The sequence below is a fragment of the Scylla paramamosain genome, chromosome 28, assembly GCF_035594125.1.
Source record: "Scylla paramamosain isolate STU-SP2022 chromosome 28, ASM3559412v1, whole genome shotgun sequence".
NCBI classification, from domain to species: domain Eukaryota; kingdom Metazoa; phylum Arthropoda; class Malacostraca; order Decapoda; family Portunidae; genus Scylla; species Scylla paramamosain.
In genome coordinates, this window is record NC_087178.1 from 3,285,551 (window position 1) to 3,309,950 (window position 24,400).

Sequence of the window (24,400 nt, forward strand, 5' to 3'; positions counted from 1 at the left end):
TATCAATAAGGAACGTACCAGCCGTTGCTAGGTGTTTTATTATTTAAGAAAGAAGTGTGTTAAAGAGAGAGAGAGAGAGAGAGAGAGAGAGAGAGAGAGAGAGAGAGAGAGAGAGAGAGAGAGAAATTCTATCAATATTCTAACTGCTTCCGAAATTTCATCATTAAAGAAAGACACGTGGCTCCTTGTCCCTGAAATTGCTCGCCATTTTGAGGAAGATAGTTCTTTCCGTTTTTCATTTTTGCTTCCCGGGAACCTGTTCAGCTGGAAGCCATTAAAGTGTTACCACCAAATTTGAGGGTTGTTAACAAGGATGACAATTTTGTGTGATTACATCCTAAATTGATTAGTCATTTTGGGTAAAAAGTTACGAATTTTCCTCTATAATTTACATAATTAGCCTGATTAGATAAATTAAATATATAAGATCATTATAACAATTCCAACGATAAATTGGAAGTATATTGGAAACAAATATAATTTTTTTTAATAGTTATAGTTATGTTGGCTTGATATCAGTGTTAAGCCTTCACAGTATGCAAATTTTTGGAATACCTGTAGCATTGTTAGTTTTTTCGACACATGTTGAATATAATTGGATACTTTTAATAGTCACAGTGTCGTTAGTTTATTCCACGAACTTGTTAAATCCTAATTGTTCTTTATGAATCAGAGGTTCAAAATAAGTTCACCTTGTCATTTCGCTCACAGTCTGTAAGGAACAGTGTCCCATGAGTTTTTGAATAAGTGCCATAATAAGTGACATATCCTTTTTACCATACAAAATTCTTCAGGGAATGAGTTGTGTATCGTGAGCCAAGACCTTCCCTCCCAGCCTCCCCGCCGCCTTGCTGCCCCAGCCCTGCCTCAGCCACATGCGCCAGCCAACCAATCCTCGACTTAGGATTACACGCTCGCCAATTAGTGCTCGGCATCCTCGCAAGGCAGTCAAGGCAAAGACACGAGATGAAATAATTGCAGTGTTGAGTACGAGGTAATAAGTCAAGGTAGCTTATTAAGGAGCCAATTTGTGCTTCATTTTCCGAGTGTTACTTTTGTACCGGGTCGTAAGCGCAACACTCCCCTTATGGCACGGCAAGATCTTTGCAAATTTAATGACTGCCTCCTCTCCCATGATACAAGAGAAGAGGTATGAAGAATACAAGACATTTTTACTTAGGTGTTTATAAACTCACTTCACGTCATAATTACATGGGGGAAAATTGCTTGGGAGTGAAAAAAAGAAAAAAATTCAATACTTTCCTGACGGTAACTTGGCGGATATTTTTTTTCTTTCTCCTTTTCTTTTTTTTTATTTTGTTATGGGATGGGGAAGAGAGCTGCCATGATGGAGGAAAATGTCATGAAGCAGCAATCAGAAAAGTGTTGAGTATTCCGCCCTTCACCGCCCCTCCTGTTCCCTTCCCTTGCTAAAATATACTCCATCGTAAAATTACTTGCTGTTTTGTTGGAGAGAGAGAGAGAGAGAGAGAGAGAGAGAGAGAGAGAGAGAGAGAGAGAGAGAGAGAGAGAGAGACCAGCAGAAACTGAGCGACCCAGAGAGAGAGAGAGAGAGAGAGAGAGAGAGAGAGAGGCTGACTCTATTGAGGGAGACTTACCAGGAAGCAATAATGTGGTCAGGTGTGTTGCAGGTGAGACTTGATTACACCACTTTATTTCCACCACAGCACCACAACACCTTAAGCCAAAAAAATTAAAGGCCTTTTGATCTTTTTAAAGTTACTAAAATCTGAAAAAAGTAGATAAATAAAATAAGGCTCTTTTTATATAAGTTAGGTTATTTATTAATTAAATTTCTGTCATATATATTTTTTTCACTGTTTATATAGTTTCATCTTTTTTTATAATGTCGTGAGGTCAAAAAGAAAATGGAATAACTGTTAAAAAAATTGTATTGGTTGAACCCGACGAGTGATTATGGTTCTTATTTCTGCTAATTAAAACCCGGGAAGGAACTGATCAGCGAGGCGACACGCACGCGGCGGGAGACAAGCACTGCACAGTTCACAGGAGACTCAGGAGGCACAGGGAGCCTCGACACTGGGCTTAAAGGGCGAGAGAACCGTACGTGATCCTTCCACTCCGAAGGGTCGACCGAGACTGGCCGGCCGGGCGCTCTCCTACCTCCCTCCGCCTCCCCCCTCCACCTCGCCGCCCTCGCACGCACTCGCACACACGCATGTCGAAGAGCGCACGCAGACTCTTGAGTGCATGATGCGTCCTTGTGTACTCGAAAGGCTAATGGGAGAAGGAATGCTTGTAGTGCTGTGGGATTGTTTCTGCATCACCCTTCACCACACTCCAGCGTATTGCCGTCTCCCCTCCCCCCTTCCTCCCACCCGGGCCTTGTATGCATTTACTCTGAGCTACTTTTAATGCGTGTACACAGAGCTTGAATGAAAAGTACATTATGTATGGAGATTTCTTTTCTGGGAGGTATTTACGTCGTTGCACTCCTGTAATGAGCTGCCGTGGAGTCATTTTATGGAGAGGAGACAGGTGTGTTAACCTTTACTACGTGGAGTGTCACATGTGTGTTTTTAATCTTTATTCTCACTCTGTTTTAGAAAATTCAGGTTAAAATCAGGTATGACTGTCTGTAAGAAAGCTGCACCTGGTGAGGCTCAGGGAAAAGTAGGAAACGTGTGGGAAATTTATGGGTGGCAGGTGATAGAGGAATCCAGTGGCGTTTATCCACCTATTTAGCGGACGCGTTGCGGTGGTGAGTGTGTCCTCGGCTCCATTATCTCGCGCGGGATAGAGTTGCGTCTCGCTTAATGGGAAAATTAGACTCTGCTAAAACCTGAACTTGCATGGTGGATGAGTCTCTCCCGCCTCGTGCCTCCTCCTGCCCTGAGCTTTTCCCGAGACTGTCCCTCCGCACTACCATGGTCTCATTTTACTCCTACATACATACATACATACATACATAATACAAGCACTCTTACACATTACTTACATACATATAACCGTTACATATAGAGGAATAAAGAAGGAAAATTCACTTGCACTTCCCTGGAATATATTTTGTACATACATGCATACATACATCCATTCATGCACGTTTCCATATCTGTATACATACATACATATGAACCTTACATATAGAGGAATAAAGAAGGAAAATTCACTTGCTCTTCCCTGGAATATTTTCTGTACATACATGCATACATACGTCCGTCCATGCACGCTTCCGTATCTATATACATACATACATAAATACATACATGCATACCGAGCGTAGACTAAACTCGCCTGCATTTAATTGAAATGGGATTCTTTTTCAAGGGATTTGAATGCGTAAAGTCTTAAAAAGTCTTTATTCATTTTGTTCTCAAGTTTGGCTTCACTTGGAAAGGAATTAAAATCATATCTTTACTACTCGCTCTTCTTAATTATGATAATGACGGAATATTACTCGCTTTCATCTCCTGTTTTAAAAGTTTACAACCTTAATAAGTGCTGCCGCCGATTATTGATTCGGTAAATATTCAGTAATTCCACGTATTGTATTTATTTTTCATAATGAACATCGATGCTGAAAGGAAAATATCAATGAATAACTATCAATATAATTACTTTTTATTGCTACATGTATTATGTATTTTTTAATTAATTTAGGTATAATTTCATCATCAGTGCTTCAAGCTGCATAATTTTATCATCAAAGAATGTATAAATCTAAAACACACGTAGTACTCTATATACGTGTATGTACATATGTATAGTACAGTCCATAAGCAAACTCCCTCCGGCACGAAATATAGAGTTAATTGCGAGGGGAAATATGTAACACACGACTCATTCAATTACTCTTCATCGCGTGGCTGAAAAAAAAATTACCCAACAACACGCTTGCTTCGCCTCGCAGCACGCCAAGCCTTAGCTTCCCGAACTATATGGCGAAGTGTAGGACTGGAAGACGTTAATCTATCGCGGGGCCTCCACTGCTTTTTTCCCCTTAAGATGAAGTGCTCATTCCTGGACGCACACTCCTTTTATCAGCTCCCCTTCGCAGTCTTCCCCCGAATCCTGCAGTAGCGACTTGGCTCGATGTTGTCTGGTCTCGCCTTTTCCTTTGCATGATGTATCGGCTTTGGTAGCGGATCTTAAGGGAGTTCAGGGGCGTGAGGGAAGGATTCAGGGAGTGGGAGGATGAGGGGGTGTTTGAAAAGAAAGGAAAAGACCTGATGCCGTGCAGTTGCTGAAGGAATCCGGTGTGATGGAAGTGGCTTGTGGGAAAGATGTCATGGCGGGAGGGCATCCACGGGAGGGCAAATAGGGTGTTGCCGGGGAAAGGAATGGTGATGGAAAAGGACGATGAGGGGTACAAGAGTGGAGGGAAAGAGTGAATATGAGGAATGGGAAAAGTAAGGCAGAGAGGGGAAGGAAGAGATGAACGGCAAGAAATAGAGACGAAAAGAGAAAAAAGGAGGGGAGGAAGGACAAGGAATGCGGAAACAAAAAAGGAGGAAGGAATTGAGGAACGACAAGAAATAGACAGAGAAAAAGGCTAAGGAAAAGGGCAGAGACAAGGAAGACGACAAATAAAAAGAAGGTAGACAAGGAGAGAATTCAAGGAAGGGGAGGAGGAGGGCAGGAAGACAAGGAACAGGAGGAGGAAATGAAGGAAAATGTCAGAAGCAGGAACAATAGGCAATGGGTGGTGAGATGGAAGGGGATAGGTAGAGAAAAGAAAAAGAGAGAGAGAGAGAGAGGCGAGGAAAGGGAGCGACAGGTAAATGTGCGATAGAAATAAGGTGCGCCATCTGTTACCTTTCCGAATAAACGCCAGGTAATATTTCTTGGCGTCTATAAGGGGAAGGTAATCGCATTCGGGAACACGCTATGCATTCCTGATTCCAATTTGCATCACCTGCTGTTCATTCCATCATTCCTTCTATTAGAAATTTCACCTTGGTTTCATGTCGCAACTGCCTGTCGAAAATTTCACCTGTTAATTACTGGCTTGATCGCTAATTACACAGGTCAGTCCTAACCTACTTCTCAGGGTGAACAAGGATTACTACTAACACACGCTTTCTTAACCTACTGACCCGTTTTCTTTGTCTCCTTTTTCTCTTCTCCGTCCATGCGTTACACTCCATTTCCATTTCTCTCAATTCTCTCTTCCCCTCCTCCTCTTCCTCTTCTTCCGTCCCTCCCTCTGCTGGTCCCGACAAATTAGGCAATTCGCGTGGCTTCGCTAAAGTTGGCCAGACCGACAGACTCACTAATATGCGTCACCCTCACACTATCGTTCCGGCCGACCACTCACTATTTCAAGCTTCAGGCTCTCCAGTTATTCCCTCAGTCGCCACATTCTTTCCCCGTGACGTGACGCATTGCATTTCTTCAGGGATTCCACTCCGGCAAGATCATAGAGAAGAAGACGAAGTTACGTCATTGAAGTTCTTTTTCTTTTTTTTTTTCGAGTTGCGTCAATCTATGTTTCCGTGATGATTTCTGTTTTTTTTCTTTTGATAATTGTAAAAGAAATTTCGTTTGATATCATCGTCTTTCTTTTGTGCTTGTTGTTGTTGATGTTTTTTGTCACTGTGATTCTTATAATTGCACCTCGTGTCTCCCCAGAACTCACGCCACACGACATGTTCCCAGTGTTTCGTGAGCTTTTCATTATTTATTCTTTTTTTTTTTTTTTTTTTTTTGCTCTCTCTCCCTCGACCTGACCTTGCGTGGACAGGAAGACAGGTGGGCCAATACCTCAGCGGTCACCTCTCACAGGAAACCCTCGTACCTGTGTAGTGGCTGAAGGTGAGCATGTATTGTGGGTAAAAGTATACATGTGCCTATGTATACCCGTGCAATTTGTGTGTGTGTTTAAAAGTGTGACTTATTTTTTTGGATGTTTTCTTTCATTATACTTAGCGAATATTTACCTAATACGCTTAATTAAGGTAATGGATCTGATATGACACGAAAACAAATCCTGCATCTTTAAAATAACCGACGGTAATGATAAATGAAGGCTGTAAATGAAGAGAAAATGCACAAATGATGTCTAAAAAGTACACACACACACACACACACACACACACACACACACACACACACACACACACACACACACACACACACACACATGAACATATCTCCTGGAGGCATAATGGTGAGCATCTTTACTTCCCCCTGATGGTTCCAGGGTTTGGTTCCCAGGCTAGGTTGGAAATACTTAGGCTGATCTTCACGGTAAAGCAGAAAGTAGGTACGGACGGAAGAAGGCTGCGAAGTTACGACCTCTGAACTCAGCGGGAACGGCAGCTACTTATCCTCTCCTACTGTGTGTGTACGTGTGTGCGTAGGTGGGTGTGTGTGTTTCTCCGCCATGCCTCGAGATAATGGCGACATGTATACAAAATTAGTCGGAATATAATGGAAGTACTCCGCGTGATGGCCGGCAGTGAAGGCAGCGCCACCAAGCAGGGAAAATATTCATTAATCCCCAATTCGCGTCGTCCACAAGTGGTTCATTTTCTGTCCAATTGCGTGTGGAGGGGAGGCGCGGCGGCCAGACCCGAGCGACTGACAGCATATTAGCAAGCCCACTATCAGGTTTGTGGACAGACTGATTCTCTCTCTCTCTCTCTCTCTCTCTCTCTCTCTCTCTCTCTCTCTCTCTCTCTCTCTCTCTCTCTCTCTCTCGATGTTCTGTCGTCATGTGTAATCTCAGAACTTGCAGATAACCGTGAGTTAATTAATATATTATCCGCCAATTTTTTTCTTTATCATTTCTCTCACAAAATTACACTGGAAATAGCTGATGCAATGCACATCGACGACGACTAATTCCAGATATAAATTTGTGAAGGAAAAACTTTATATGAAACTCTCACTATTTATTTATTATTATTTTTTTTTTTCCAGCATCCCGTGATTAGAAAATGGAACCAGAATAATAGGTGTTGCTCATCAGGCACTCAGGGCACATTATTTATTTATCGTCCCCCCCCACCCTTTCCCGTTCACGCATGAAAATCAGGAGTCAACAGGAACACAACCGAAGGGGGAGGGGGAAAAAAAAATAAGAAGAATTTACTCACCAAGCGACACAAACACATTCTTTTCCTCGCCACCAGACCGCAAACAATAGCATACACGCGAACCTTTATTTCTTCAGGAGCTGGAGGTGGAGGAGGAGGATGGGGGAAGGAAGAAGAGGAGGAAGAGCAGGAAGAGCAGGAGTAGGAGGATAGAAAGGAAAAAGGAAGAGCGAGAAAGGACTATAGGAGGTGAGGTGCGTGTGGTGTAGGACAAAAAACTAAAACAAAAGAATTGGTAAAGACAGAGGAAGGAAGATGAGAGGAACACAATAGGGCGAGGCGAGCAGCAAGGAGGAGGTAGAGGGAAGACCAGATAAACCATCGTGGGGACAAAATTGGCCGCACGAGGAACAAAAGGAGGAGTGTTTGGAACAGAGGGCTTGCAGGAGACACAGTTGGAAGGAATCTAGAACGAAACGAGGTAGGAGGGAGGGAGGGAGGAAGTGGAGAGGCGGAAGGGAAGGGAAGGAGGAACGAAGGGGGGGGGTATATAGGGATGGAAATAGGCTCCTCCCGCCCCTGCTTTTCCACACCAGAGCTCCTTAACGCTGAGGGAGGCGCTGAAGGAGGCCACGGGGAAGTGATGGTATGGACGCGTCACCTCCACGGCCTTTTCCAGACTATTAGTGGAGTGAAATCCTATCCTGACTGAGATCCGGAGATAAAAGACCATCAGAGAGAGAGAGAGAGAGAGAGAGAGAGAGAGAGAGAGAGAGAGAGAAATTCCTAACCTAATCGTGTGAGTGATTGAATACAGACACGGGTACAAAAGAAAAGAATTAAATAAAAGAAGACATTTCCATGCATCAGACAGGAGGAGGTAGTAATTTGAAATGCATGTGTTTTTTCCCCCCCATCTCTTTAACGTTTCCGGAATCAATGACATTCTCACGTGTAATTTAGACTTCACTCAGGTGTAGTAAGTGGAAGTGCCTCTCATGATCCTTTTTTTTTTTTCTTTTTTCCTCCGCTCATCCACTTTCATCGTGGGAATTGTTTCATCGTAGCCCTTCCAGCACCGTGACACCTTTGCTGTTGTCTGAATGCCGTTAGAGAATTTTCCTTTTTTTAATATAATCAAGGGTGTTAAAAAATGTCACCACTACTCACCAGCTATGTGCTTATATTCATTCGCTCTGTTCTGACCAACAATGGAGTTTATAGAGTTTAAAAATGGCCTGTACCAATGAATGGGGTAAATGAAATGGTCTGTCTAGTGGGACTCAATAAAAGGGCCTGTAGCAGTGAATGAGTTAAATTAAATGGTCTGTAGAGGTGAATGGGGTAAATATTAAGGTCTGTAATAGTGACTGGGATAAATTAAATGGCATAGTGCAGTGAATGGGTTAAATTAAATGGTCTAGTGCAAATTTTGTTCCTAATTCTGTAAGCTTTCAGTGACACAGGAGTGCCCAGTAGCTCAGGCGTATTAGTGGCTGTGGTTTACTTTGCCTTAGTAAAACCAGGTAAGGTTACTCAGGTTACCGGGTGTCACGTTTCCACTGGCATTCAAAGGGTTAACAGGCGGTGAGGTGAAGGGTAGCAAAAATATATTGAAATTTGTGATAAAAAGTGAAAGCCGTCTCTTGAAAAAAAAATTATATAATGGAAAAGTAAGGGTAATAATGATGATGATGATGTTTATGTAGTCTGTTAATGGATATGAGAAGCGGTAAATTCATGCTTAAAGATAATAGAAATGTTTAAAGTAATAGTAATAATGATAATGATAATTTAGTGTACAAAACTAATATATGAGAAGAATGGTAAAAGTCATGCCTAAAGATGATGGTAACGCATAAAGTGATAGAAATAATGATAATAATAATAATAATAAGAAGAAGAAGAAGAAGAAGAAGAAGAAAAAGTGGTAACATTGTAGCATACTAACATATAAAGAAAAAAGGTTAAAACCAAACCTAAAAATGAGGAAAAGGGAAAGGACAATAAAAAAAAAAAAAAATTGTGGTAATAGTAATGATGATGATGATGATGTGCACCAACAGACGTAAAAAATAAAGAAACGGTAAAATAAATACCTGAAAAAAAGGAAGCAATAATGAAAAAAAATTAGTAATTTAGTGATATCATTATGATGATGATGATGATGATGATGTACACCACTCATAGATGTGAAATAAAGATGAAAATTTCTCGTATAAAAAAGAAAAAAAGAAAATGTAATAAACAAAAAAATCAAAAGAGTAAAGTTGATAATGAAGAGTGATGATGATAATAGCAATAATGTATTCCACTCATTGATGTGAAATAAAGATTAAATATATCTTATAAAAAAATAAAAGGAATAAAGATGGTAATGAAGAATGATAACAATGATAATGATGATGCACTCCATTTATGAATGTGATATATTGGCGAAAAATATTTCATAAAAAAAAAGTAAAAAGAATAAAAGTGATAATGATAAAAAAAGAAAAAAAAGAATAAAGGTGAGAATGGTGAGTGATGATAATGATAATAACAATGATGTACTCCACTCATAAATGCGAAATAAAGATAAAAAATGCCTCAAAAAATAATAATGATAATAATGAAGAGTATAAGACAAATTAAAACAATAATGAAGAGTGATTATAAAGGTAAGGATTATATACTCTGTTCATAGATGTGAAATAAACATGATATATGAAGAAAAAAAAAAACAAAGAATAGAAAAAATAACGAAGAGTATAAAAGAATCAAAAGAATAAAGATGATAAAGAAAACTAATGATAATGATAACAGTGACGTAACACACACACACAAATAAAGATATGAAAAACAAAAAAAAAAAATGATAACGAAGAGTATAAAACAGTAGTAAAGATAATGAAACGGATGATAACGATAACGATAACAATGACCCCAACCCGTCTGCCACCTGAAATCCCCGATAAATTCTTCACCGTCACTTTTATCATTGAAGTTCTCGTGAGGCTGCCAGCGCCCGGCAACAAATGGACCCAAGTTTTGTAGTGCGGGGAGAAACAATTAATTTGGTTCTTTAATCACTATTGATCCGTGACACTGAACGACCTTACCAACAGTTAAAGTGACTGGGGCTTTTACTGCTGCTGCTGCTGTATTTATCTCTTCCCGTCCGTCTGTTTGTCTTTGTCTGGCTGTCCGTACGTTTGTGTCTTAGTTCGTATTTGTTTTTGCTACTTTCTGACTGACTGACACACACTCTCTCTCTCTCTCTCTCTCTCTCTCTCTCTCTCTCTCTCTCTCTCTCTCTCTCTCTCTCTCTCTCTCTCTCTCTCTCTCTCTCTCTCTCTATTGAATTACTTGCCCAGGTTTAAGTAAATTATCTTAACTGATAGTCATTGATCTGCAACTGTGTGTGTGTGTGTGTGTGTGTGTGTGTGTGTGTGTGTGTGTGTGTGTGTGTAACTGATATATCCTATTTCGCATCATCCAGTCATCTCTTCCTGCCTTTCTCGCTCTGGTTCCTCTCTCTCTCTCTCTCTCTCTCTCTCTCTCTCTCTCTCTCTCTCTCTCTCTCTCTCTCTCTCTCTCTCTCTCTCTCTCTCTCTCTTGCCCCAATTCCCCTTTCTCATTCCTAACTTCATCTAACTTCACGTTCTGCTTCCTCCGGCACTCATCTCCCATGATCCTCTCCACCTTACCAACACTCAGATATCTCCTTTCTTTCTCCTTCTCACTATCTCTCCCTCTCTCACTCTCTCTTCCTCTCCCTCTTTCTCTCTCATTCCCTGCTGTTATCACTTCCCTTGACTTCTCTCTCACCTCTTTCCCTCCTCTTTTCCAGATTCAGGTTCTATTTTACCTCATCTTCCCTCCCCCCATGCTCCTTTCGGCCCACCTCTCTCCCCTCACCTCCACACCAGCAACCAACCACATTCTTCGGCCTAATGAACCGCTTTTGCTGCTCAAATCGAATATAGTGGCCGAGCGCTCGCGGTAATTTGGCCTGCTGTTAGTGCCCCTCTCCCCCATCCCCCTTTCTCTCTCTCTCTCTCTCTCTCTCTCTCTCTCTCTCTCTCTCTCTCTCTCTCTCTCTCTCTCTCTCTCTCTCTCTCTCGTCAGACCTTCCCCCTCTTCGTTTTTTTATTCTTGATATATTTTTCTATTCATTTTTTTTAGTTCACCTCTCCTCATATTTCTCTTTCTATTAATTCCTCCTTTCCCTCTCTCTCTCTCTCTCTCTCTCTCTCTCTCTCTCTCTCTCTCTCTCTCTCTCTCTCTCTCTCTCTCTCTCTCTCTCTCTCCCTCTTCTCTTCTCTTCTCTTCTCTTCTTTACCTCCTTATGTCTTTCCTTTCCGCCACCCTCTTGTATTTGTTTCCTCTTCTTTAATCCTGCCTCCTTTTCTCCTCCTTATGGTTCCTTTTCTCTCGTGGGTTTCGTGGGCTTCCGGAGGGTGTGTGATGGTGTTGTTTTTCCCCAGGGTTTTCTTTTTTCTTTTCCCGTTCGTCAATAGGAAGTTGTGCTAGTAGCTAAGGAAGTTTTTTTTTCGTTTTCTTTGGATAAGCAAGAGATTTTAACTTTTCTGGTTTTCTCTCTCTCTCTCCATTTCCCAGCCCCGCCATTTGTTTCTACCTAGCCCTCTCTGTAGTGGCACTAAACCCATTATAATACTTATGCAAAGGAGGAAGAGAAGGAGGAGGAGGAGGAAGAAGAGGGAGAGGAAGAGCAGGCGATGCTTTCTCATTCTATAACCCTACCGACCACTTTTCTCTTTCTCCTCGTCATATCCCTCCTCTTTTTGTAGTCCCTCCTCTCCCTTTCCTCTTCTTCCTCCTCCTCCTCCTCCTCCTTCTCCTCCTCTCCTCCTCTTCCCTTTCTCCTCCTCCTCGTCTTCCTCTTCTTTTTTTTCGTCCTCTTGTTCATCATCATCTTCGTTCTCCTCTTCATCCTCTTCTTCGTTCTCCTCTTCGGTCTCTTCGTCGTCCTCCTCCGCCTCCTTTTCTTCGTCCTCTTCCTCCTCCTCTTCGTCCTCTTCATCCTTTTCTTCCTGCTTCTTCCTCTTTCTTCATCTCCCTCCCCTCTTTTCGTCCCCTCTCCTCTTCTTCGTCCTTCTTCCCCTCCTTTTCTTCTTCCTCTTCCTTCTCCTCTTTCTCGTCCTGCCACCTTTTTCTTCGTCCTCCTCCCACTCCTTTTCTTTGTCTTCCTCCTTCTTTTTTCCTTCGTCCTTCTTCCCCTCGTCTTCTTCCTTCTCCTTCCTCCTTACGTCGAGCAGTAGCCAAGACCCCGTACTCACTGCCGTCTCTCGCTCTCACTAACAGAACGGCAACGAAACATCAACCATGCCCCTAAAATGTGTTCCCGCAGGACCAACACTCACCACCTACACTTTTCACGTAGAAGTTCCTATTCCTCTTTTCGATATCACTCTTGGAAGAAAAAAAAAAAAAGTCACAAGGTAAGCGGATGGAGTAGGGGATAAAATAACGGAATAAGAGAAAAAATAAATATATGTGTTTGAGGGAGAAAAAAAATGTACACTTTAGGTGGTAGATTAGATGTCAGGTTCTGGTGTGGTTTGATAGCGTGTCAGGGAAGGTTAGTGTCAGGGAGAGAGGTTGTCTCCATCATGTGGGCCACCTGACGAGGGAAGAGCGATGATGCAGCTCCGGATGTGTGGCATGGAACACACACTCACACACACACCACTACCGCCGCCTCCACCACCACCACCACCACCACCACCATTATCATCCTACACTTCCTCTTTCTTCATGACTTCTTTTCATATGATTACTCCTTTTCCTCTTTCCCCCCTCTTTTTTCCCTGTATTCTTCTATCTCCTCTTGTTTCTTTTTCGTATTCGTCTTTCACTATTTATTCGTTGTCGCTTTCTTCGTTTTTCTTCTTCATCTCCTTCCCTTCCTCTTCCTCCTCCTCTTCTTCATTCTCCTTCTCTTAGTCTCTTTTCTTCTTGCACCTCTTGTTTCTCCTCTTCCATTATGTACTCGTTGTCGCTTCCTACTCCCCCTCCTCCTCCTCCTCCTCGCCATTCTTCTTTTCACCTGGTTCCTGCTCCTCCTGGTCCTCCTCCTCCTCCTCCTCCTCCTCCTCCTCCTCCTCCTCCATCTCTTATTTCTTATTTCCCCTCCTGTTCCTTCTTTTCTTCATCCTCTTCCGTCATCTACCAGTATTTATTGTCGCTGTTTCTCAGAGTTTTCTTTCCCCTTTCTTTTCTTTGCCGTCCTCTCTTTATATTCCTTCATTCTTTCTTCCTTCCTTTCTTTCCTCCTTTCATTTCCACTGTTCCTCTCACACTGACTCTCGTCCCTTTCGTCTCCATTGCTGTCATCGTCCTCGTCTTCTACTTCTCCTCCTCCTCCTCCTCCTCCTCCTCCTCCTCCTCCTACTCAGACGTCTCTTCCTCCCTCCTCTCCCTCCTCCTGTGACCAGCATCCCTACTGCCATCCCCCCTCAGCTCCCCGCCTCTAGATGGCCGCTCCCGGGGGTTTGAGATGTAAACACGAAATGAAGAGTGCCTGGGGCTGAGCGGGACGAGGAGGGGGAGAAAAAAATGAGCCAGTAAACAGATCTCGCAGGGATGGGATGGCTCGAGGGGAGAAAAAGGGTGTTTTATTGGGAGTAACGGATGTGTGGAGATGGATGAAGGTTTAAAAGGTTGGATAAAACTCTCGGCATGGTAATGGTTTAAGGGGATCTATTTTTTAGGTAGTAAGTTCTAACCTAGTCAACACATTAACTAGTTTCTTTTTTTTTTTGTCGTTTTATTGGGGAAAGTTGTAGGTGGGTAAGAGGAAGGGAAACGGAATAAGGTTTCTTAATAGCTTGTTCACTTTAATGGACGCGTGTGTGTCTGAGGGACTTTTCACATATTTATTTTTAAGGGAAAGGAGCATCTGCACGGTCAACGGAGGATGGAAACATGAAAAATAGCCCCTATGAAAGTAGGCATTTGTACTACTTGCTGGAATTAAATAGTACTATGTTAACACACACACACACACACACACACACACACTGAGAGAGAGAGAGAGAGAGAGAGAGAGAGAGAGAGAGAGAGAGAGAGAGAGAGAGAGAGAGAGAGACGAGGTGTTCTTTTATCATTCAGTCCCCACACGACATGACTCAGTGCGGGTCTTTGCGTCTCTTCAAGAAACACTAAGGAGCGAGGAGGAGGAAACTCGCGGCGTAATAAGCGGGAGACGAGGGACATAATGTAGAGTGATGTAAAGAGGTATTAAAAGGTGTGCGCACGAGAAAGTGGAAGTAAGGAAGGAAACACACGGGAAAATGCGTGGTATTTGTTGCAACAGAGGAGTGAATAGCAGTGGAGAGAGAGAGAGAGAGAGAGAGAGAGAGAGAGAGAGAGAGAGAGAGAGAGAGAGAGAGAGAGAGAGACTTTAACAGAAATCATGCACAAACGAGAAAATATCGTAAATGTCTTGTAGAAGAGGGAAGAGAAAATTAACGTAAAAGTATAAACAACAGTTGAGGGCAAAAAAGTGATCTAGCAAATGGAAGAAGAGTGAAGGAAAGAGAGAGAGAGAGAGAGAGATATATCAACTCTTATAGTGCTATCAATAATCGCATTTTAGTTTTCCTGAGAAATCTGTTGGCGAGGAGAGAGAGAAAGAAATAGATCAGTAAAAATTCGTTAGATTGACTGGGTTACCCTTGAGACGTTAAATTCATCGAGTAATAGTAGTAGTAGTAGTGGTGGTAGTAGCAGCAGGAACAGTAGTAGTAGTAGCAGTAGTAGTAGTGGTAATAATAGTAGTAGTAATAGTAGTAGCAGTAGCAGCCGTAGTAGTAGTGATAGATCTGGCAACGACGGCGCATCAGCTAAAGTCAACAGACCCTTGCATGAATATGAGAGAGGTAAACCAGCCTTCGTTTCAGCACCACCGCCGCCTCTTACGTTCCATCGGCAGCTCAGCACTCTTGTTCGTGGCCTTGCACCTTGATGGACGCTTGCATGCATCGTGTGTCGCTTGCACGCCGCGATACAATGTTTCCCTTTGTAGTGTAAACACGTGGGACTGGAAAGGTAACGCGGTACACGCCTACACCTGCTCCCTCTCCCTCTCTCTCCTGTGTTGTCATGGGGAGGAATGTGGCGGGCAGGATGTAAGTTAAATTCTTTGGGTCCGTAGCCTCATAAACCTCATAGATTCACCCCTGTATGTTTTCCTCAGCCACAGGTGATGTTGCGGAGACACGTGTCCTCAGCCAAGGGGGAGGGGGAAATAAAAGGGGAAAAAAAAGATGTATCGTTCTAATAATCTCATCTTTCGACATCGCCGTCTGTGTTGTTTCCGTGGTGGTAGTTCTTTTTGTTATTGTTTGTGGCGGTGGTAGTGGTGGTGTCTGTTGTTGCTTGTTGTTGTTATTGGTCTTGTTCTTGTTGTTGTTTGTAGCAGCAGCAGCAGCAGCAGCAGCAGCAATAGCAGCGTTATCCTCGAAATTAGTCCCGTATTTTTGTCTGTTTATTGCCGCCGTGTTTACACCGCAAGTCGTTTCCACTTTAGTAATTTCTCTCGTGTTTTCTTTTATTCCCTCTTTTATTTTTGGAGGAATTGGCGGAGTTGCTCCTCGAGAGGCCATTGTGTACTGAGGCTGAGGAGAAGATAACTTACTGAACCCAATGAGGCGCTCAGCACGAGGAGGGAAGGCAGGCGAACACTTTACTAAGCACTTTAAACTGACTGGCTTTTTGGAATTCAAGAGTAATTTTCAAGCAAATGAATTTTATGCTCCTTAGACAAACTTTAGCTTGTCGGTGTTTTTCAGTTGAACTTTTAAACTGTAACTTTAACATCAGAACAGATCTAAAGTGACTCGCTTACCAGAATTCATAATACCTTTAAATTGACTAACTTTATGCATCTGAATATTCTCAAAGTAGGTGGCTTTCTTCTCACTTATGAGTAGTTTGAAGTCAACCCAAATTAAAGTAACGTTAAACTAACTAGCATTTCACATTTCAACATAACTGAATAAATCCTCCCACCTTTTTTTTCTCTCTCTCTTTTTGTCATCGTTTAGATAAACTAACTGGCTTTTCGTAATTGGCAGCAAACTTAATCCGGGAACAGCGTGAGAGGGAGTCACTCGCATAGCATAAAATTTCCGTCAGCGGTAATGGAAGGAAGCAGATTAATGACACGTGGAATTACCGGAAAACAAAACCGGAAGGGAGTGAAGGCTTGTGTTTCCGTGACGCTCATGTGACGTGTATTCCTCTGACGAACCTTTGTGACGCGCCATGGTGGAGGTGGATGTGGAGGTGGTGAGGTGAGTTTGCCTACAGTGGATGGTTTGTTTGTTGCAGTACTGTAGACTCGGAGTGGTGGTGTTAGTGGTGAAGATGGCAGTTCCAAAAGTGGTGGCTGCTGGAACAGACGAGTGGACACAGTAATCAGTTGTTAGTACCAAGTCAATAGGGATCTTTATATGATTAGATATATATATAGGTAGGGATATACTAGGTGGATATAGGTGGAAAGGTTTTATACAGGGACAGCCACGTGTAGGCCTGATGACTTCTTGTATCTTCTCTTACTTTCTTACGTCATGATCTTAGTTATGGCAGCAGTGGTGGTGATATTAATTGTGGTCGTATTGGGAATGGCAGACGACCTCACTTGGTAGTCGTATTCACGCAGCAGTACCACCACCTCGTCCCTGGTCGTGAGATGCAAAACTACGATCACTCTCCTCTCAGATACTTGGCAATACTTCAAGGCTTTGTAAGATTTAGCTCCAGGCTGCTCTTCTCCCTCCCTCCCCCCACCCCCTCCTCTCTCTCTCTCTCTCTCTCTCTCTCTCTCTCTCTCTCTCTCTCTCTCTCTCTCTCTCTCTCTCTCTCTCTCTCTCTCTCTCTCTCTCTCTCTCTCTCTCTCTCTCTCTCTCTCTCTCTCTCTCTCTCTCTCTCTCTCTCTCTCTCTCTCTCATTCTCCACACGTTCGTCTCCCATGCATACGCGGCTCAAAAGAAATGCTAAACGGCCTTATAAGATTTTCATGTAACTACAGGCTTGTATTCTGCGTCTGCGTGTGTGTTTGCGTTTAGGTTTTTGTCTGCACGTGCCTGAATTTAGAACGGGAAACCTGGAAGTAGGGATTTGAGCAGGAGGGAAAAGAAGAAGAGGAGGAGGAGGAGGGCGGAAGAAAGGAAGGAGGAGGAGGATGAGGAGAATGTGGTGGTGATGGTGGTGAAAGTGCTTTTGGAAGTGATGGAGGAGAAGGAGAAGAGGTGAATAAATATCAAGGTACAAGAGGAGAAGGAAAAAGGTATGACAAGAATTAAGGAAAAGTGGGGATAGACAAAGAGACGCAAGCAGGACAAAGGAAGATGAAAGAGTCCATAGAAAGTTAAGTGTGTAAATCTTGAGACACTCAGAGAGAGAGAGAGAGAGAGAGAGAGAGAGAGAGAGAGAGAGAGAGAGAGAGAGAGAGAGAGAGATTATTAACTCATAAACTAATGATGATGATAACAATAATAATAAAAATCACTAGTAAAATAAAGAATAAAATAATCACAAGTAAAAAAAGAAATAAAATAAAAACGCTTAGGAAGTTGTGTCCGTGCCAAGGTCTGATCCTGTATAGCTTCTTGGCTGGAAATACTCGCTAAAGAGAGGACCAAGATTTATCGAGGGATTTTGTGTGTTGTCGCGAGAATGCTTTCCGTCACGGATCTGTATGCACGCGACTCCTTTCCTCCCTCCCTCTCTCCCTCTCTCCCTCTCTCCCTCTCTCTGCGATTCTCCTGGCGCCCTCCTGCGGTCTGGCAAGGTCGAAAGGAAGCGGGAGGTATTTCTTCCCCGCTGACGGTAAGAATACGAAGGGAGATTAAACCTGGCAGGCGTTGGCAGCGAAATGCAGGTGGTGAGGCGGACTTGTTTTGATTTTCGGGTGAAGGATGAGTTGTAAATTGTTGCGTTCCTTTTTATCCCTGTCTGCTTTGCGTGGGGCCTGAGAAAGAGGTCAGAGGAATAGATAACCGTGAAATGAAAATAGGAACAGGGGGAGAGAGAGAGAGAGAGAGAGAGAGAGAGAGAGAGAGAGAGAGAGAGAGAGAGAGAGAGAGAGAGAGAGAGAGAGAGAATGTGTAACGAATGAAGGAAAAACGGAGAAAGACAAGGAGAGGCGAACATGACAAAGGCTAGAGGACAAAGAAAAGACAGACTCGCGCAAGGAAGGAGGCAAGAGACGGAGAAGAAAATAAAAATAAGAAAAAGAAAACATCAAAGGGAACATATCCCCTTTTGCTTACCATTAAAGGATTTCGAATGTGTGTGTTGGAAAAACCCCTTCTTTTTTTTTAGGGAAGTTCAAGTAGACTGGAAGAAAAGGACATGTAATCGCTGCTCATTTGAAAGGCATTGAGGTGTCCTTGGAAAAAAAAAAAAGGGGGGGGGAAAAGCTTCTTCAGGAGTTTCCACGATTCTTGTCCTCGTTAAGAGAATTTTGCCCGAGCACTAGCGACCCCAGAAGTTGAGTTTTCCACGTTATTCTTTTCCACGGGACTCCTTATCTGGCAACGTCACCTCCTGCTGCCTCTGTTCCTGCCATTCTCCTTTGCTCCGTCCACGCCACACATCAGTACTACTTCCATCCAAGTGGCTATTACACACACAACATTTCACTATAGTAACTTCACAATGACATCTTTGCTACACATTGCATTCACTCCAGCCATACTCCTTCACATCACCTCACACTCCACACCCATATCGTTTCCCTCGTACCACTTCATCCTTGCCAATGACGGTCTTTCACTCCACGCCACTCTCTTCTATACTATTCTCAGCCACTTCATTCTTCAAGATAAAACCTCCATTCCCTCTCTCCATGACGACTGCCTGCAGACACACAAAAAGATAGACGGGCAGATAGAGGGCACTGTATAAATTTTGATCGTATACAAAACCAGGATTTTTAGGGGAATATTTATCCAAGCAAAGGAGATGTAGTATGATGGGCCTTTATTTTCTTTTATGCAGTCCTTCCCGTACATACATACATACATACATACATACATACATACATACATACATATATTATACACGTCTTTGTTTCCACCTCAATATGTGGGTATAAGTCAGGCGAGACACACACACACACACACACACACACACACACACACACACACACACACACACACACACACACACACACACACACACACAAAAATATTCTAGACACGAGTAAAACCTGATATGAGCTCCTGAATCCAACTCCAGAAAGGGCGGCCGCTCCTCTCGCCCACACGCCCCCTTAACACTCCCCTTCAACGCGCCCCCTCAACACGCCCCCTCAGGTCACCCCTTCAGAATGGCGGTATCTCGCGTAAAAAAATAAAAGGAAAGTTTTAGAAAAATGATAAAGCAAGAGAAAGTAAACGAAAACCAAGGTAAAAATGTGAAAAAATGCTCCTCCAACATTGTTCCAGAAAAAAAAAAAAACGTTCATTTTAAATATCGAGGCAAGAAACGTTTTCACAATGCGCATTCATATAGAAAACATATAGAAAAAATGCAAACGTTTGAAAAAAAAAAATGTTCCGGAAAAAAGAAACACTAAAAAGAAAAATGAAATGTGAAATGAAGGATTGTTTGTGTAGATTATATTTTGAACATAATGATGAACAAAAATCTTCCAAAAGCTTTATATTTTGTCCGCTAGTATTGCAATCCTCTGGTACATTTTCTTTTAACTCTCAGTGTAAGGATTTCACTTCCATTTTGTTCCGATAACATTATAAGATTGCCTTCACTTAAAGATGTTGGTCGGAATGAAGACGTTAACTGCTATGTCTACTTACGCATCCACTACTGATATGTCTCTACTTATTCTTTCTTGATTTATGATAAGTAATTTTATGACGTCTGAAGTGTTAAGTTTCGGAGGCGATCGGCCATTATAAAGACGTCAGCCATCATGTATACCTATCATACTACTACGCTTTTACGTCATACTATTTTATTTCTTATATTTTACTATCATACTATTACGCTTTTACGTTTCCATAGTCAGTCAGGGCTAAGACGGTGCCTCTTAACGAAGAATTTTGTTTGTGGTATTTAGGAACCGTTACCCCGGACGATGGCCAGGATTCGGTTCGAGGTTAGGAAGGGCACCCACTCAAGATAACGGTTCCCAAATGCATATTCACTATTGTTATGTAGCTACTTACTTTCTGACTAATGGTAGATGGTTGTATGAAGGCTGAATATTATCTCTGGTACTGGCAAAAGTGTTAAGTGGCCGTTGTGTTCCCAACTTGAATTGTGATGCAAGTTAACCCAATGACACTACTTGATCTATCTTCGTTAGTCATTTCCCTGTTGTTTTGGCACCTTCCTTAATTCCTTTCACTTCCATGTTCGTCCTTTCTTCCTTGCTTTCTTCCATTTCTGTGGTCGTCTGTTCTTCCTTAATTGCTTTCATTTCTGTGGTCATCTCTTCCTTAATTCCTTTCACTTTTGTGGTCCTCCTTTCTTCCTTACTTTCTTTCACTTCTATAGTCGTCCTTTCTTCTTCAATTCCTTCCACTTCTATGGTCGTCTTTTTCTTTTTAATTCCTTTTATTTCTGTGGTCGTCATTTCTTTCTCAGTTCCTTTCACTTTTATGGTCGTCCTTCCTTCCTTCCTTCCCTAATTCCTTTCACATCTATGGTCATCCTTTCTTAACACTCACAGCTCTAAGAATATTGTTACCCGCATGGACACACACACACAAAATGGGAATAAATGAGATTAATTTTGTCTTTCTAAGGTTAAAGGGTTATGATTATGAAAAAAAAAAAAAATCGTCAAATTCTTACCCACAAACAATTCAGTTTTTTCTTTTTTTCTTTACATTTTTTTTCCGGCAGCCGTGGCTAAACTGGGTACAAAGTGGAAAATCTATTCCCTCAAAACCCTTTCTTTTTTTTATATGCGTGCTTATAAATATATATATATTTTTTTTACAACGCTTCTAATGCTTTGAATAATTGCACACCACAGTGGAAAGGTTGAAGGAACAAAGAGGTCACTGGAGAGTATATCTATTCAAGCTACAGGTTAAATTTATACCAGTAATGTTCCTTCGAAAAAAAAATGTTTGAAGTAGACGTAGTTATTAATATGCACCTGCTGAACTTACCTGCCAAAAGCACCTGTTTGGAAAGCTTCAGAGGCAAAGTTAAGGTAATTATAACCTAGAAATTACCTACCTGTTGCCTTCACGCGAGAGAGAGAGAGAGAGAGATTTAATATTAACATTAATATTTTATCGGCCTCTTGGATACATTTACAGTACGAAATCACTAATACTGTTGTAGTGTAGGCGAGAGAGAGAAGAGAGAGAGAGAGAGAGAGAGAGAGAGAGAGAGGGACGAATATAAAGAAAATATGTGTTAGACAGTTTAGATCTTCTCCGTAATATAATCGCCAACAGATCTTATACTTTTTCCTTGTGTCCCTTTCGTCTTGTAACTTTTCAGACATGGAAGGGGAAGGAGCAGCATAGGGCGCAGGGAAGAAGGTGGAAGGAGGGAAGATGAAGCAGGGAGAGTGAAGTGACAGGAAAGAGGTGGAGCAAGGGAGTGTGGGGGGAAAAAAAAGACGGAGTGGATGTGAAAGACTGGATAAAGACTGACTTGAGAGAGTTAGAGAGGGAGGAATGATGGAGATAAGGTGCAGGGGAAGTTTCTTTGGTGAATGGTGAATTGAGATATTTGATGATAGAGTGAAGTTACTAAATACTTATAAAATTGCCGCTAATATTAACCCGCCGAGTTATGAAGTGAGGATATTAATGAGGAGAGGCGCCCCCTTCAGCTGACTCGCATTTAATACTTGCTAATTCGGTTTAGTAACATTACCCCTCGTGCTCCAGACCGAAAGAAAACGAGGAGCAGTTGTCTTGACGCGTTAAGTCACGATTGAAGACTGAAATACATAACTAGACATTTATGTTGTTATTTAGGTTCATTTAAGTTATTTATTCATTTACTTATATTCTGCAAACACACTATCATACGCATTCACTTTCTCATCTGCCCACTCACTTATTTGATGTTTTGATTTCTTACTTTATTTGTTAATTTCTACTGATGTTACTACTACTACTACTACTACTACTACTACTACTACATAGACAGTATCTACTTAATCAGTTGTTCACGTTTCCACTCACTGATTTGCGCATTTGATTGCTTACATTACTCGGTTAGTTATGTACTTCTTACTAACCTGTCCATTTACCTGTACTAAGCATAGATACGGGTTTATTTCAATGTGTGCTGTTCTGTACTACGCAGTAACGACCAGTGTTGCTTCTGTGGTACCTGTGCAGGGCGTCATTTAACACCTGCACGTGACTGTGAAGTGATCAGCACACCTTTATGGGCCATTAAGCAGAGGGTGTAAATAATTTCAGCCGTGGATTAAGTAATTTAGCGTTGAAAGGTGTATTATTATTATTCATTTAAGGCTTCTGGGTGCAGCTAGATTAGAGAGAGAGAGAGAGAGAGAGAGAGAGAGAGAGAGAGAGAGAGAGAGAGAGAGAGAGAGAGAGAGAGATTCATTGATAGACTTGTAAGTAAAAAATAAGGTACGAATAATCTTTAACCAGAATAACTACTTCATTAAATAGTTTCGTGTAAGTGTTATTTTGTTCAGAGGCAGGGCGGTTGGTAGGAAGGAGGATCTTCAAGATGAATAACACAGCGAGTGCAGCGGCGAACAGCATCTTTATTAACAGCCAACGTGTCGGCATAGAGACCGTGTCATTTTCAAGGATTTGGAATAAAAAAAAAGTGTAAAAAAGTAAAAAGTAAAGAATTATACATATGCGTTGGTAATTCAGCTGTATAGAGAAGACATCCTGACATATTATTGTTCAGACTAGTAGACAGCTTCTTTATGTGCAGTGAATCAAAATTCTCTGTTCGGAACTGCTACCCGAGTCTATTATTTTAAAATCATTCTTAGTAAAAGGGATGTTACAAATAAGTAGGTGGTTCCTTATTGCCGAGTGAGGCGCAGCGAGGAGCGGGCAGCCAGTTCTGCTCGAGTGACTTCTTGAGTGTTCGTCTGTCTTCGTTTTATGGGAGCGAAAGTTGCTGCTTGTATATCCTGACTGGCAACCGGGGCAAGTAAATACATAGGTGACAGACGACTTCAAGCCAGTCGGTAACTCGTCATTATATCTAAAAAAAATTATCCATTTGTTAGTTTATTGATAAATATAGGCCGGAATTCGACCAGGGGAAAAAATACCCAGCTTATTGCAAGGACTTTTTTTTTTTTTTTTTTTTTATTTCTTGAGGGATACTACCTAGATACGAAAGCTTAAAATATATTTTTTTCGAGACAGGCTTACCCTGATACCTTTGATTTAGACAACTGTTTATAACTTTTCAACAACTTGAACTTGGAAACCATTTTCTGAAAAAAAAAAATCTCAAAAAAGTAATTTTGTACGGAACCTTTCATAAATGAATGAAAAAATAGTCCCTTTATACAAGAGTCATGATTACGTTAATTTTAAATTCAATGCTACAACAACTAAAGAAACTAATGCCTAACCCCGAAAAACTAGGTTTGCGAAAGACGTCAAACTCTGTTTTAATTGAGACGAGTAATGTAATTTATATGTTTTTGTATTCCTAATGTCTACTGAATTAAGTAATTTCGTGTGAGGACAGGTAGATGAACAGGCAGACCAATAAATGCAAGCAGGAGGCACGGTGTGATATATAATTATATTCAGACGGTCTAATATTTCTGCCAAAGCTCGGAGGCTGGGCGGCAAGACTTCTCCGAGCTCCCAAAGGACGTCAGAGGAAATTATTTTGCTTGCGTTTGGATTTCTGTGAAAAGCGAGACACGCAGCTGATGTTCGCTTTACCTACGGCTCTGCGATCCCCTCAGAGGAGGATGCCAAGCAGGGGAAGAAGAAGGAGAGGAGGGACGGGAGTTTGACGAGGTACGAACATGAGCCAGGCAAGGCGGAAGCTGAAGGTAGCAAGCTGTCAGGCAGGCGAGACGAGGCAGGGCAGGGAAGGCAAGGAAGGTCAAGTCAGTCTGGAGACGAAATGGAGGAGTGAAGGAAGAAGGGAATTTGTACGAGAGTGACAAATGTGAGGACTTTCCTCTCCTTTTCTGAAATATGAACTTGATTATTATGTTACAAGATACATTATTATTCTATTACTAGATACACATACTGACACTCCAACAACAAAAACAACAACAACAACAACAACAGCTACAACTACAACTACAACTAGTGTGTGTGTGTGTGTGTGTGTGTGTGTGTGTGTGTGTGTGTGTGTGTGTGTGTGTGTGTGTTTCGACTCTTGCCACCAAAAAG

General features: G+C 41.9%; 2 protein-coding genes across 35 annotated transcripts in view; one reads left to right on the plus strand and one right to left on the minus strand.

Annotated features, from left to right (window-relative positions):
• The window catches only part of LOC135114711 (neuroligin-2-like), a 39,566-nt gene extending 37,004 nt beyond the window's left edge, over positions 1–2,562 (minus strand). For 3 of the 5 annotated variants that reach the window (XM_064030653.1, XM_064030655.1, XM_064030654.1), the window contains exon 1: positions 1,620–2,562. The gene's annotated coding sequence lies outside the window, so the exon portion shown is untranslated. The remainder of the gene's footprint in view (positions 1–1,619) is intronic. The other 2 variants (XM_064030652.1, XM_064030651.1) reach the window with 1 other exon arrangement.
• LOC135114712 (uncharacterized) overlaps positions 1–24,400 on the plus strand; it is a 200,278-nt gene that overhangs the window by 117,087 nt on the left and 58,791 nt on the right. The window lies entirely within an intron of this gene.